Below are 11,348 nucleotides of genomic sequence, written 5' to 3'. Positions count from 1 at the left end.
CGTCGGTCGCCGCGCCCGTCGCCCCGGGAGCCGCCCCATCGGAGCCGCCGCCCGTCGCGCGCCGGGGGAGCCCCGCCGCAGGAACCCGGCACCCCCTCGCCTCTCCAGTGCCTGCCTCGCCTCCCTCACGCGAACCTGCTCTACGCGCCGCCCCTCATCCTTGGCGGCGAGAGGTACGCGGGAGCTGCCGCCGCCGCCGCTGCCAGGGGCGTGGACGCGTGTGGGCCTACTGTTGGCGTACGAGGTCGCGCCTGAGCCTGCGGCACGGTGGCGCGGGGCCCTCCGCCGCCAGTTCCCTGCCGGTTCGAGATCCCCCATTGCTCTCCTGCCTTCCGTCGTTGGTCTTCCTGCTACCAGCCCCGCCCTTCTCCGCCCTATCTCCAAGACAACGTTCTGCTCCATCCGTTGGTAAGTAGCGACCATGTCATCTCTTCCCCTTTCAATCCCTATAATACTTTTCCCATGGTGTTTTTCGATGGTGATGAAACTCAGGCGCCCATGACCACCGTGTTTCTTTTCCTTTTATTCCTTGGCCGTAGTTTTCATGAATCGCAATGGTTTTCATTAGCTGTAAGCATGTAACTGATAGAGTAAGGCATGGCTGTTTGCTTTGATCAAATCCAACCCCATTATCAAATGAAATGCTAGGAGAAAATAAGTTGGTAGCACTTCTCTTTTTCCAAAAGAGCTGGCATGCTGGGCAGCAGTGCTCTTTTGGTTTTGCTTAGCTGCAGGATAAAATGATCACCCAGTTAGTCACGGGCTCATGGCTGGGTTAAATGTATTCAGAAGAAGAAGTCTCTGACCGCCACACCCGTTGTCCACCATTGGATTCAGTTTCGCCTTCAAACTGCGTTTATGCATAAATTCAGAGTCACGGAATAAAAATGCTTCTTTGTTGTGATAATCTAAAATTTCCAAAGATTTATTCCAAGTGATTCTCCAGATTTGTCCCCTCGGAGTAGTCAATTATTTGTTGTAGACAAGATGGTACTCCTCGGAGTAGAAGTTGATGTACTGTAGTCATCTTCAAGTGCTGGTAGAAGCTGATTTAGTCGATTCTTTGGAATAAATTGCAGCAAATTACAGTACCGCGCTGTTCAATACGAATTGGATTTGTTGTAAATTTTACAGGTTGACTAAGGTGCTGTTGAGATGACTACGCTGCTGTCAATTTAAATAAACCTGAATTGACTTTGGAGTAAAACAGGGTAGACTTCAACTTCAAACAATAGCAGTAAGACAATAATAGTGGCTTTTTAGGCTTTTTTTAGAGTGTGTTTCATGCTGGCCTACAATGATGAACTAGGGCTGGCTTATATTCTGTTTCTGAATTCAGTTGATGTGCAGATTTAACAAATTGCAGTAGGGCTGGACTTTTCATAGGTAGCAGCCTCAGTTTATCTCCAAGGGATTATTGTTCGCAGACACTATTGTAGCCATTTTGGGATATAGGGCTGGCCTTTTTCAACTGTAGGTTTTCACAAACAGTAGACATCTCAATACTTGCTTCTTGGAACAGCAACACACCAAGAATAAATTAACAGATCAACAAATGGTCCAGGAAACATAGCTGCTTGCTGGTATCTCCTGAATTTTGAACCAAAACAAGATCCAATTCATAAATGAACAAAAACATGGCGCTAGCTGGTATCTCCTGGTAACACACCAAATTATTCAAATAAAATACTCCATGTAATTCAAATAAATACTCCTGTACAGGAGCCACCATACAAACCTCTCTGTAATATGTTGTGAGTACAACTTGAGAGAGTTTCAAAGAAATAAAAGAAAACAACTAACACTTCAGAGAATATATTGTTGTTTATATAAACTAAAACCCATTTTGGTTGTGATAAACAGAGAAAATAATATAGAACTGTGGTCTAACAATTTTGTCGTGATTCTTCTAATTTGAATTTGAATGCATCAAGGTATTGTCAATTTCTGTGACATGATTTTGTTGTGAATTTCAGATTTTAGAAGAAGAGATTGGTGGTGTTAAAGGACATTTTGGACCAATCAATGAATTAGCATTTAATCCTGATGGGAGGAGGTTAGTTCATACTCTAAATTGTATTTCTATTTCTTTGTTTGTATTTTGCCTCTGATCAAGATTAGCATTTAATCCTAAACATTTTAACAATCTCCGAGTCCAACTTTCAGGTCTTGAAAGTAGCATATACATCAAATGTTTGTGGACATCATGCATGGATGAAAATCTGGGAACAGTTAGTTTGTTGGCTATGTCTTGTCATAGCTGGGTGCTCGTGATTCAAAAGATTTAAAGGTGACCTCGTCAAAGCATTGTTTAGCAAAAAGAACACTGCAGGTAAAAACACAAGAAGGAAACATTGTGATGTTTGTCTGAATTTATTTCCTACACACCAGTTTTTTGTCTCAACGTCTGTAGAGGTTATGCTTGTGCTACTGAATTTAAAATTGAATAGAGCTATCATTTAGATGCGCTTTTGATAGCCTGCAGTTGGTTATTTGGTTGTCCCAAACTCAAGATCAATGCAATCACCTACTGTTAGTTCCATTACAGTTCTATTTCATAACAGAAAAAGAGCACACTGCTTTGTTTGTTAAAGATAAACACCTCCTTTAGTGTTCACAAGGGAATGGCCACAAAAATTGATGTGTTTGTCTTCTATCTCTAAATAAAAAAAAGGCTATATATGCAAATTGTACCAGTATTGATTTGTAATATTTTCTGGTACAATCAAACTATCTTTGTATGCATGTTATTCTCACATATACTTGTATATTAATCGAGACGTGCATTTGCACGTGCACGCTTACTAGTCCCACAGAAACAATCCATCGCCACCCACCCACGACTCCCCAGCCTCCCCCCGATCCCGTCGCCGCCGCTGCCTACCCCGCCTCCTACCGGTGCGCCACCATCCTCCCGACGCGCCGTCATCCCCGCCTCCTGCCGGTGCGCCGCCGGTCCCTCCTTCTTCCCTGGAGCGCCGCCACCCCGCTGCCTCCTACCGGCACACCGCCGGACCCTCCTTTTTCCCTGGAGCGCCGCCACCCCGCTGCCCCCGCCATCTCCCACCATGGGGTAACCCTAGATGGCCGCCGGCCCGCCAGCTTCTCGCCGTTCCTCCCCTGAGCGCGCCCCGCGGCTAACCCTAGGGACCGAGTCGGGCTTGCCGGCGCGGCCGTGTCGTGTGCTGTTGGCACCCCACTCCACCTGCTCTGCTGCGCCCCGGTCTCCAACAGCCATTCTGAGGAACCCATCTCGCTGCCACCATCGTCTGCTATCCTCCAGCAAGTGTGCTGCGGTACGCCGATGTCCTCCGATCGGCAAGCTCCGCCCCTGCCGGCATCGTCCACCCACACCATGTCCTCCTCTTTGCCAAGCAGCGTTAAGGTATACACAAAACCCCACCTCTCTCTCTCTCTCTCAATGCCCTCTGTTTCTTTTTGATCTGATGTGTATTGAGGTTTAGTTTTCACCATGTTGATCTGATGCTGAGACGTGCTAGCTACAACAAAAGCATCTAGACACTTTAGTTTTGCAGTTCCAAAACTACACAAAAGTTGGAGAGAACGTGTACCATTACCATCAGTGGTCGGGGAATAGAACATGAATCAGACAATTCGTTCTTTGTACAATAAGAGTTTAGAGGACAGTATACTGCATCACAATTTTGGTTCTTTTGTTGTTGCTTGTATAAATGATCACCTACATTGTAGGGGCTTCTCCCTATACTGAGCTTTAGAATGTGTCGCAATTAAAAGTCAAGGAATTTTTCAGTCAAATAAAATTTAGTAACTAGCTTTTTCATACTGATCTTTATCTGCAGTGTGATGGGTGTGGACAAAAACATGTGGTGTTACCTTACAGTATGTACTTTATCTTCCTTTATGCCGCATACATAATGGAATTAGAAAGTATACTTTTAGTATATTAAAACTAGCCTGTCCCTTCCTTTTAGTGTACTGAATTAGTTCTTATAATCTAATCAAGTGTACACTTCTCTGTTGTCTGTACTATAGCGGTGATTATCAGAAGTCCAAGACCACACTGTAGGCAGGAAAAAGGAATGTTCTTGGTAAGCTACAGTATTCCATTCTTAATTTACTCACTTCAATGCATAGTTTTGTTAGTTCTTCCATTAGTTTCTATTGAAGTATGCTCAATGGGATAGGGTTTAGAAAGTTATATGCATAATGGGAGATTACTTGATTTGCTAATCCTTATCTGGTTAGCGATTCCTCACAAACTCAAGCGATAATATGCACATGTTTCTTCGTGTCGTACTTTGATCTATGCGTGTTGATTGAGAGATTCTTGGTCTTCAGTTTTTATGTACAACTCAAGTGACCAAATTGTATTAGATTCTTTTCCCTCACAAATTGCAGTCTTGTGCCTTCCTGTTGAAAAAAAAGAAATGGGGGCATGGGGCACATTATGCAGTCAGAACCTAGCTGTTACTATACAACCATGAACATAATTCTGGGAGGTAGCACGTGGTCGTTCTTAGTAACAGTATGTTGGAATTGTAGGATATGGCTCTCATTTTGTTTGGTGTTGGAATAGTAGGTTGCTCGCGGGTGACTTCTCAGGTGTCACGGCGCTTGCATTGTAGATTAGTAGAGGGAATATTGAGACGACGAGGAGAGGCGACTTAACTGCAGTCCGCACAACACCATGAACCAGGTAGTACTAACTTGCCACTGCCACATTTGCTCACTCATTTCTTTCTTATGCATACAATTTCCATTTTTAAATATTTTATTTAGTTTTTTCTCTACTTATGTTGCATCTTATGTAATGCATATGAAAGTTTAATACATTGACAAGTGTGAACTATGGTTCTCTGTAGAATGTGAACTTCTGGACTCCTCTCATAATTATCAACATTTTCATATGTTGTAACCTCTTATGGGCTGATATTCTGCAAACACCATAGAACTTGATAGGATAAAGATCTATCACTCGAGTTCAATCTTCGTGAAATACTCACTCTGTCTAAAAATATTACGTCTTATATTTTGAGATGGTGGGAGTATATGATGTGTGAGAATGAGAAAAGAGTCGAACTGACACTACATGTCCTTGAGAAAATTGAGAACCTCTACTTGCCAATTGCTAAATAAATCTGTAAAACACTTCCTTCATCATTCAGTACATGTTCCCTGTAGTAGATTGGATGGAGAAAATATTGCTTTGGCTTTTGTTAGCGATATGAAACTTCAATGCATTATCACTTTTCAGAGGTGAAGCAACTTTCGGTATTTTGTGACAGCACAATCTGTTCTTCTATTTCCTAATCTTGGTTGTTCACTTGCTTTTATTCACAGGGTAAAGAGGTCAATCTCTTCCAATACACAATTGTTGAGGTATGTATCAATGTCTAAAGGTTAAAAAAGAACCAGGTTACACCATATGGTTTAGGGCGTGTTCGGCAGTCCACCAGCTCCTGGCTCCTTCAACTCCACGGGTGGAGCTGAGCCGAACGCGCTAACTCCTGGAGTTGAAAACGAGAAGCCAGCGATTTGTGTAGTGCAAAAAACGAGGAGTCGTGGAGTCAAGAAAACCGAGCTCCACCAAACAGAGAAGTGAGAGTTCAAGGATATTACACCCCCTGCCACCGCCAAGTGACTCGCTGCGAACCGGTACGAGGAAACAACACGAGCGGACAGCCATATGAGGCCAGCCTCCGACCAGGCCCAGCCATTTAGACAGCCCACTATTCCTTTTCCCAGATCAAAGCCCAATAAATCTAGCCACCGACTAGGCCCAGCCTTTTACAAAGCTCGTGACTAGAAGCTAACACACCGAACGGATTGGTCGCTCTAGGATTTGACGCGAGAAGCCGGCTGCTGGCTGGCGGCGATGGAGTTGGGGAGTTAGCAGCTGTGGTGGACTACCGAACACGCCCTTAGGTTGCTCACCTTGGTTGCTGACCAGGTGTTCAAAAATCTTAGTGAGAGAGGACATTGACGGTGCGAGAATGGAACATAACGAGTTTTTTTTTGTGTGTGTGTGTGCATTACCGAAACGTTGCACGACATGTGAGTCTACATCTAACTTCCTTTCAGTTTTCTATTGGAAATAATTCTTTAGAAATTTTCACTTGGACACTTATCCTCTCTTTGTTTATCGTTTCATAGGAGTAAGAAAAAGTTCATCTGTGTGTAACTACCAGGTTCTTGAAGTCCGCCCCCTCATTGATTGGAACAGGGTGTAAGTTGTGGAATTTTTGCTGTGACCGCCTGGACTACGATGACAGGGCTGACAAAGATGAAGCCAAGGTAAGCCGTGCCTCTGGTATTCTAACATGTGAAATCCATAAGACAATTCTTTCGAGTTGCGACCTGCATTGTGGTGTCTCCGTTCATCAATTTTTGAGCACCAGCTCCAGTGAAATTAGGTGTTCATCCAGCCATACTCCTAGGTGGCTTTCTTTGGCCTGCTTCTTATTGTGTATTTAGTGGTTATGCACAAGCCTCATCATCTGATATTTCTGTAGTAATTACTGAAAACAATTTGAGGACAAAGCTTTGATTGTTGTTGTAGTTGAAGATTCAGAGTTGCAAGGCAGGCACAGTTAACAGGGATAAGAAACTATAGAAGATTTATCAAATCAGACATGGGCTTGGTTATGCAATGAATCATTTGGATCTGAGGTAATCAGACCATACACCAAACTTAAATTTTACTTGCTTTTAAATGTTTAGGAGGCAGATGATGTTTGATATGCTAGACTGAAGTACGCACCTTTTAAGAGTATATCACTGATACTCCAGTCACCAATAAAAATGGAAGTGCTGAAAATTAGTTTGTAAGGAAACAAACTAAATAGTGAGTCCCAGCAAACCTACTGCCTAGATTACACGAGTTCATTTTAGCTCTAAGATTTCTTTTTTATCTCTTTTACATTCTGGTAAACATGTGGGTGAATAACAGTTAGAAATTGTTCTATATGTACACGGGAATTCTAATAGAACTGATGCTTGAAAGAATAAAAACGTCTATAATATTTGTAAGCCAGGCACTGAAAAAGCTCACTCCTCACACCAGATCACCATCGCCGACGTATCTACTTTTCCGGAACAGAGTCCACATGTTTACTCATGTTCTCAGTTTTTTGTTGTTTCGGGGAAGGTTTGTTAGAAGCCAATCTCTTCAGCAAGCCCTGGAGAAAGAGAGCTAGATATAGTGTGGTACTTGCTAGCATTTTAATGGACACCTCCTTTTGGCCTTTTTTAGTTTCTCGAATTAGCTAAGAGACTTCAATGAGAGTATTTTTTGGTCCCTCCCTTTTTCTGTGTCTTTTGGAGTTTTGCATTGTGGTGAGAGGAGGATAGAGATACCCAATTGCCATGGGGACCAGAGATCAGCTGAGGTCACATAGTTTGTCTTGGCATTACAATGTGAGGTAAAGGAAGGAAATAAAGCGATGTTAGAATATTACAATCATATATCCAAACATATTTTATGCAGTTGACCAATGGTGTTGTTTCATCGATTTTTACTTCTCTAGAACCACCTGATTTATTGGCACAATGCCTCAGAACATGCACAGTGAAGCAAACCAAATCAAACTGTAGCTGCATCTACAAATAAAACATATCGCTCTTGATGTGGCAAGCTTTATCAAGTTCAATTACGCAGTACATCAGGCAAATCTGCAACCCCACAAACCACGAATGATGCAGCAAAAGTTTGTAATCCAAAAATTGATTGAGATTTCTTATTTTAGTTGGTTAGTTGCATCAGTGACATATCTCTAGAGATGTTGCATATTTTTGGACGATTGTTGGAAAATACCTTTGTGTTATACCTTTCTGCTAAAATTTGTATTATTTTGCAAAGTAGGCTCTGTGCTAGGTGGGGCTGTCATCCTCCATTTTTATGGCCATGACAAATGACAATATCAGGATGCTATTTAACTTTCACTTTTGTCGACATGTGTTTTGATGCTACTTCAATTCTTTAGCGTATCACGATGAGGCTGATACTGTTGGTTGTACACTGAAGGTTGAAAATGTTAACTGTTTTGAATAGACTATTTCAATATATTGGCACAGATTAACAACAATGCTTACTATGGTAATTACAATGCCATAGAATTTCTGAATTATTAGAATATTTTGCACTATTACACATTATTTAATAATTGGTGCAATCTAATGTTAATCCACCTAAATTTGTAATAGCTAAAATTTCTAACATGCCTCACGTCTTCATGTTTCTAGCTTCAAATCCTTAAAAACAAATTGTTCTACAACTCTCTATCTTGCTAGAATGGACTTGTTACCCATATATGTGTATCTACCTGAGAACAAACTTTACATACTTAAAAAATGTACCTTTTGTCGTCAGAATCTAACTGCATTTTTTGTTTATGACGATAAATAATTTCTGCCTGGAGCAGAAGGTTATAGGGGTGGCCCAGATATCATGGAGACTTGGGGAGGCGCCGTGCTCGGTCCAGTGAGGAGCTCCGGGTCAACACTGTGGCTGCATGGTGGGCATGAACCATGGTGACTGCCTTCCGGCTTTATTCTGTTGGCTCGTACATTTGCTGCTGGCTATTCTTACAGAATCATGAATTAGACTTAGGAGAATTGGCATGTCATCACATGAAATTTTTTAAACTATGAGGTGCTACAGGTAAACATGGTGAATTCACACTTTTAAACTGCCTGGTGATTTTTTAAATCTCAGGCAATCAGAACATATGCATTTTCTTTGTTTCTCGCTTCATGTTTTGTCATGGACTACATGAGTTTCATGTATACCAGAATGTTTCCAAACCTGTGATTAACAAGTTCTTTTCCACTTCTAAATTACAAATATCTTATTGATGCTACCATATTGGTGAGTGTACTTGATGGCGATATTTTTTACCTCTTAAATGTTGAAATTTAGTAAATATTCCTATATGTTGAAAGTAGTAATAGTCCTTAGTTTTCATAGTGGTTCATGATCTTGGTGGTGCCTTTTTTCTTTGTTCTACTAACAAAAAAGGACGCATCCTATGTGAAATATTTGTGGTTTCAGAAATAAATTATGTTGTAAATCATCATTAACATGGCATGTGATTGCATCTTGCACTACTTTCAGCCAGCGAGTTGTCTAAACAATAAAGTAAACATGTTAATGTGATATATGGTGTCATAACTAATGTGTGTTGGAAATAGATGTTCTGATCACTAGCATGATTTTGGATTGAATCTAAAATTTGTTTCAGTCTGTAAGCTAATCTAAAATAGGTAAAAGGCATATTAGGAGAGAAAACATTGTTATTTGCAACTTTACTCTCTTCAGGTCGCCGTTTTGTAAAGTAGTTCTGCCATCTTAGGACATGTGAGGAAATGCATATTTGGCCATTATTCAAATGAACATTTAGACCTCAATGTCCTATCTCGTTTCTTACAGTTCCTCATTATGCTAGCTCACATATTAAGGGGGAAAGGAAGTGGTGTAGATATACAATTTAATCTCTACTATTAAAGGGGAGTACATTTAGTTTCATTAGTCACATCCCTCTCTCCCTCGTACATAGATTTTTTTACAAATAAATGTTTTGATCGCAGGTTTTGTCATCCTTGAACCGGTCTGCCCTCAAACGAACCCCTTAGATGCAGCCAACACCTTGTAGCCAACACATTACTCTCTTCAGGTCGCCGTTTTGGACCGTGTAGCGGTGTCGCCCGAGAGCCACGCGACTCCCATATCGCCCCTCTGGGAGAGCCATATTAGGGTGGATTTGGGCCCATGCCCGACGAAGAGGGGGTGGCGGAGGGAAGGACTGCTGGTGGTGGCAGTCATTTGGGTGCGACGACTGGTGAAGCATGGAAAAGGTCGGGGAGGTGGACCATTAGGGGAATGTCAGTGACACCGCCGCTGCTTTCTCTCCTTCTCGAGACACCATCTTTGTGAGCAAAGGAGACCGTGTTGCTATCTCTGTTTTGTCACGGAATGTAAGCAACATCACAAATTTTCCTATTCATCTCATGTTGAAATCGACAAAAGTTATTTTAGAAGAAAATATGTGAAAGGATGACATGATATATATCATTTCGTATATTATGTCAGCAAAAACACATTGTGGTGTTTGCCCTCGGCTACGATGATGTGCATTTCTTGGCACCGAGAATAAGCTTGGGACACTATGGATGGGTGAAGAGGGAGTGGGCGATACCGTGAAGCGAAGGGGAGATGGCAGTGAGAGGAAGGTACATGTTGAATGCCATGGCGCCGAGGGGAGGAAGCAATGAGAAGTTTTGGAGGGGAGAGATGACGGCGGCGATGCCCGTGGCAAGGAGAGCAAGCGGATGGAATGTGGTGTGAGTGTGAGCGTTGTGTCATACTATGAGAGAGTGAATTGTATTTTCCAAGACGAGAAGAAAAGGTGCGTGTTTGCTTTTTTATGGAAAGGAACTATTTGCTATAAAAGTCATTTTTGAAAAATAATTACCAACAAATGATTTACAGTTGAGCATACAGTTTATCAAAATTGGGTTGCGAATCACTCTACAAAGTATCATGGTGCCACTAACTCCGACTAAAAATGGTCGCTTGCATCCAGGACCAATGAATATATATTGTCTTAATATTTTAATATGTGTATATATGTTCACTTTTGTAGATTGGAGATAAAAATTGATGGCTTATTCTTTTAATATGTATACTTCTATATTTTTTTATTTGTGCAACATATGAGAGAGATGGAGATGCATTATGTCATCGTTCAAAAAGAATCCATTGACAAGGTATCGAGAAGATGTCGTTGGAAGGGGCCAAAAATTCACTGAGTTTTATAAGAAATATAAGTATGTATAAGCAATCAATACAAAAATTAGATGGTCCGTGGCAACGCACGGGCATTGTACTAGTGTAAGTAGAAGGGTGCTGGTTTGAATCCCCCACGCATCATATATATTTTGGTTTTAGACGAACAAAGGACTATCTATAAGACAGTTTGTGTGGATTATTATCACACAAGGTGAGGCTAGCCCGATGGTTGTGTTGGGGAACGTAGCAATTTCAAAAATTTTCCTACGCACACACAAGATCATGATGATGCATAACAACGAGAGGGGAGAGTATTGTCCACGTACCCTCGTAGACCGTAAGCGGAAGCGTTATGACAACGCGGTTGATGTAGTCGTACGTCTTCACGATCCGACCGATCCATGTACCGAACATACGGCACCTCTGAGTTCAGCACACGTTCAGCTTGATGACGATCCCCGGACTCCGATCCAGCAAAGTGTCGGGGATGAGTTCCGTCAGCACGACGGCGTGGTGACGATGATGATGTTCTACCGGCACAGGGCTTCGCGTAAACTCCGCGACGATATGACCAAGGTGG

The 11,348-nt window shown here is 42.0% G+C and overlaps 1 long non-coding RNA gene across 1 annotated transcript; it reads left to right on the top strand.

The window, feature by feature from the left end:
* Positions 1–3,208: 3,208 nt before the first annotated feature.
* LOC119289772 lies at positions 3,209–8,825 on the top strand. The gene is made up of 6 exons (XR_005141609.1): positions 3,209–3,385; positions 4,015–4,070; positions 5,323–5,361; positions 6,171–6,276; positions 6,542–6,651; positions 8,403–8,825. It is a non-coding gene; the product is annotated as an uncharacterized LOC119289772 (long non-coding RNA).
* Positions 8,826–11,348: the final 2,523 nt, after the last annotated feature.

Source organism: Triticum dicoccoides, chromosome 4A (genome assembly GCF_002162155.2).
Source record: "Triticum dicoccoides isolate Atlit2015 ecotype Zavitan chromosome 4A, WEW_v2.0, whole genome shotgun sequence".
Taxonomy (NCBI): domain Eukaryota; kingdom Viridiplantae; phylum Streptophyta; class Magnoliopsida; order Poales; family Poaceae; genus Triticum; species Triticum dicoccoides.
Note: the sequence above shows the minus strand (reverse complement) of the source record. Positions and strands in the feature narration are given on the sequence as shown.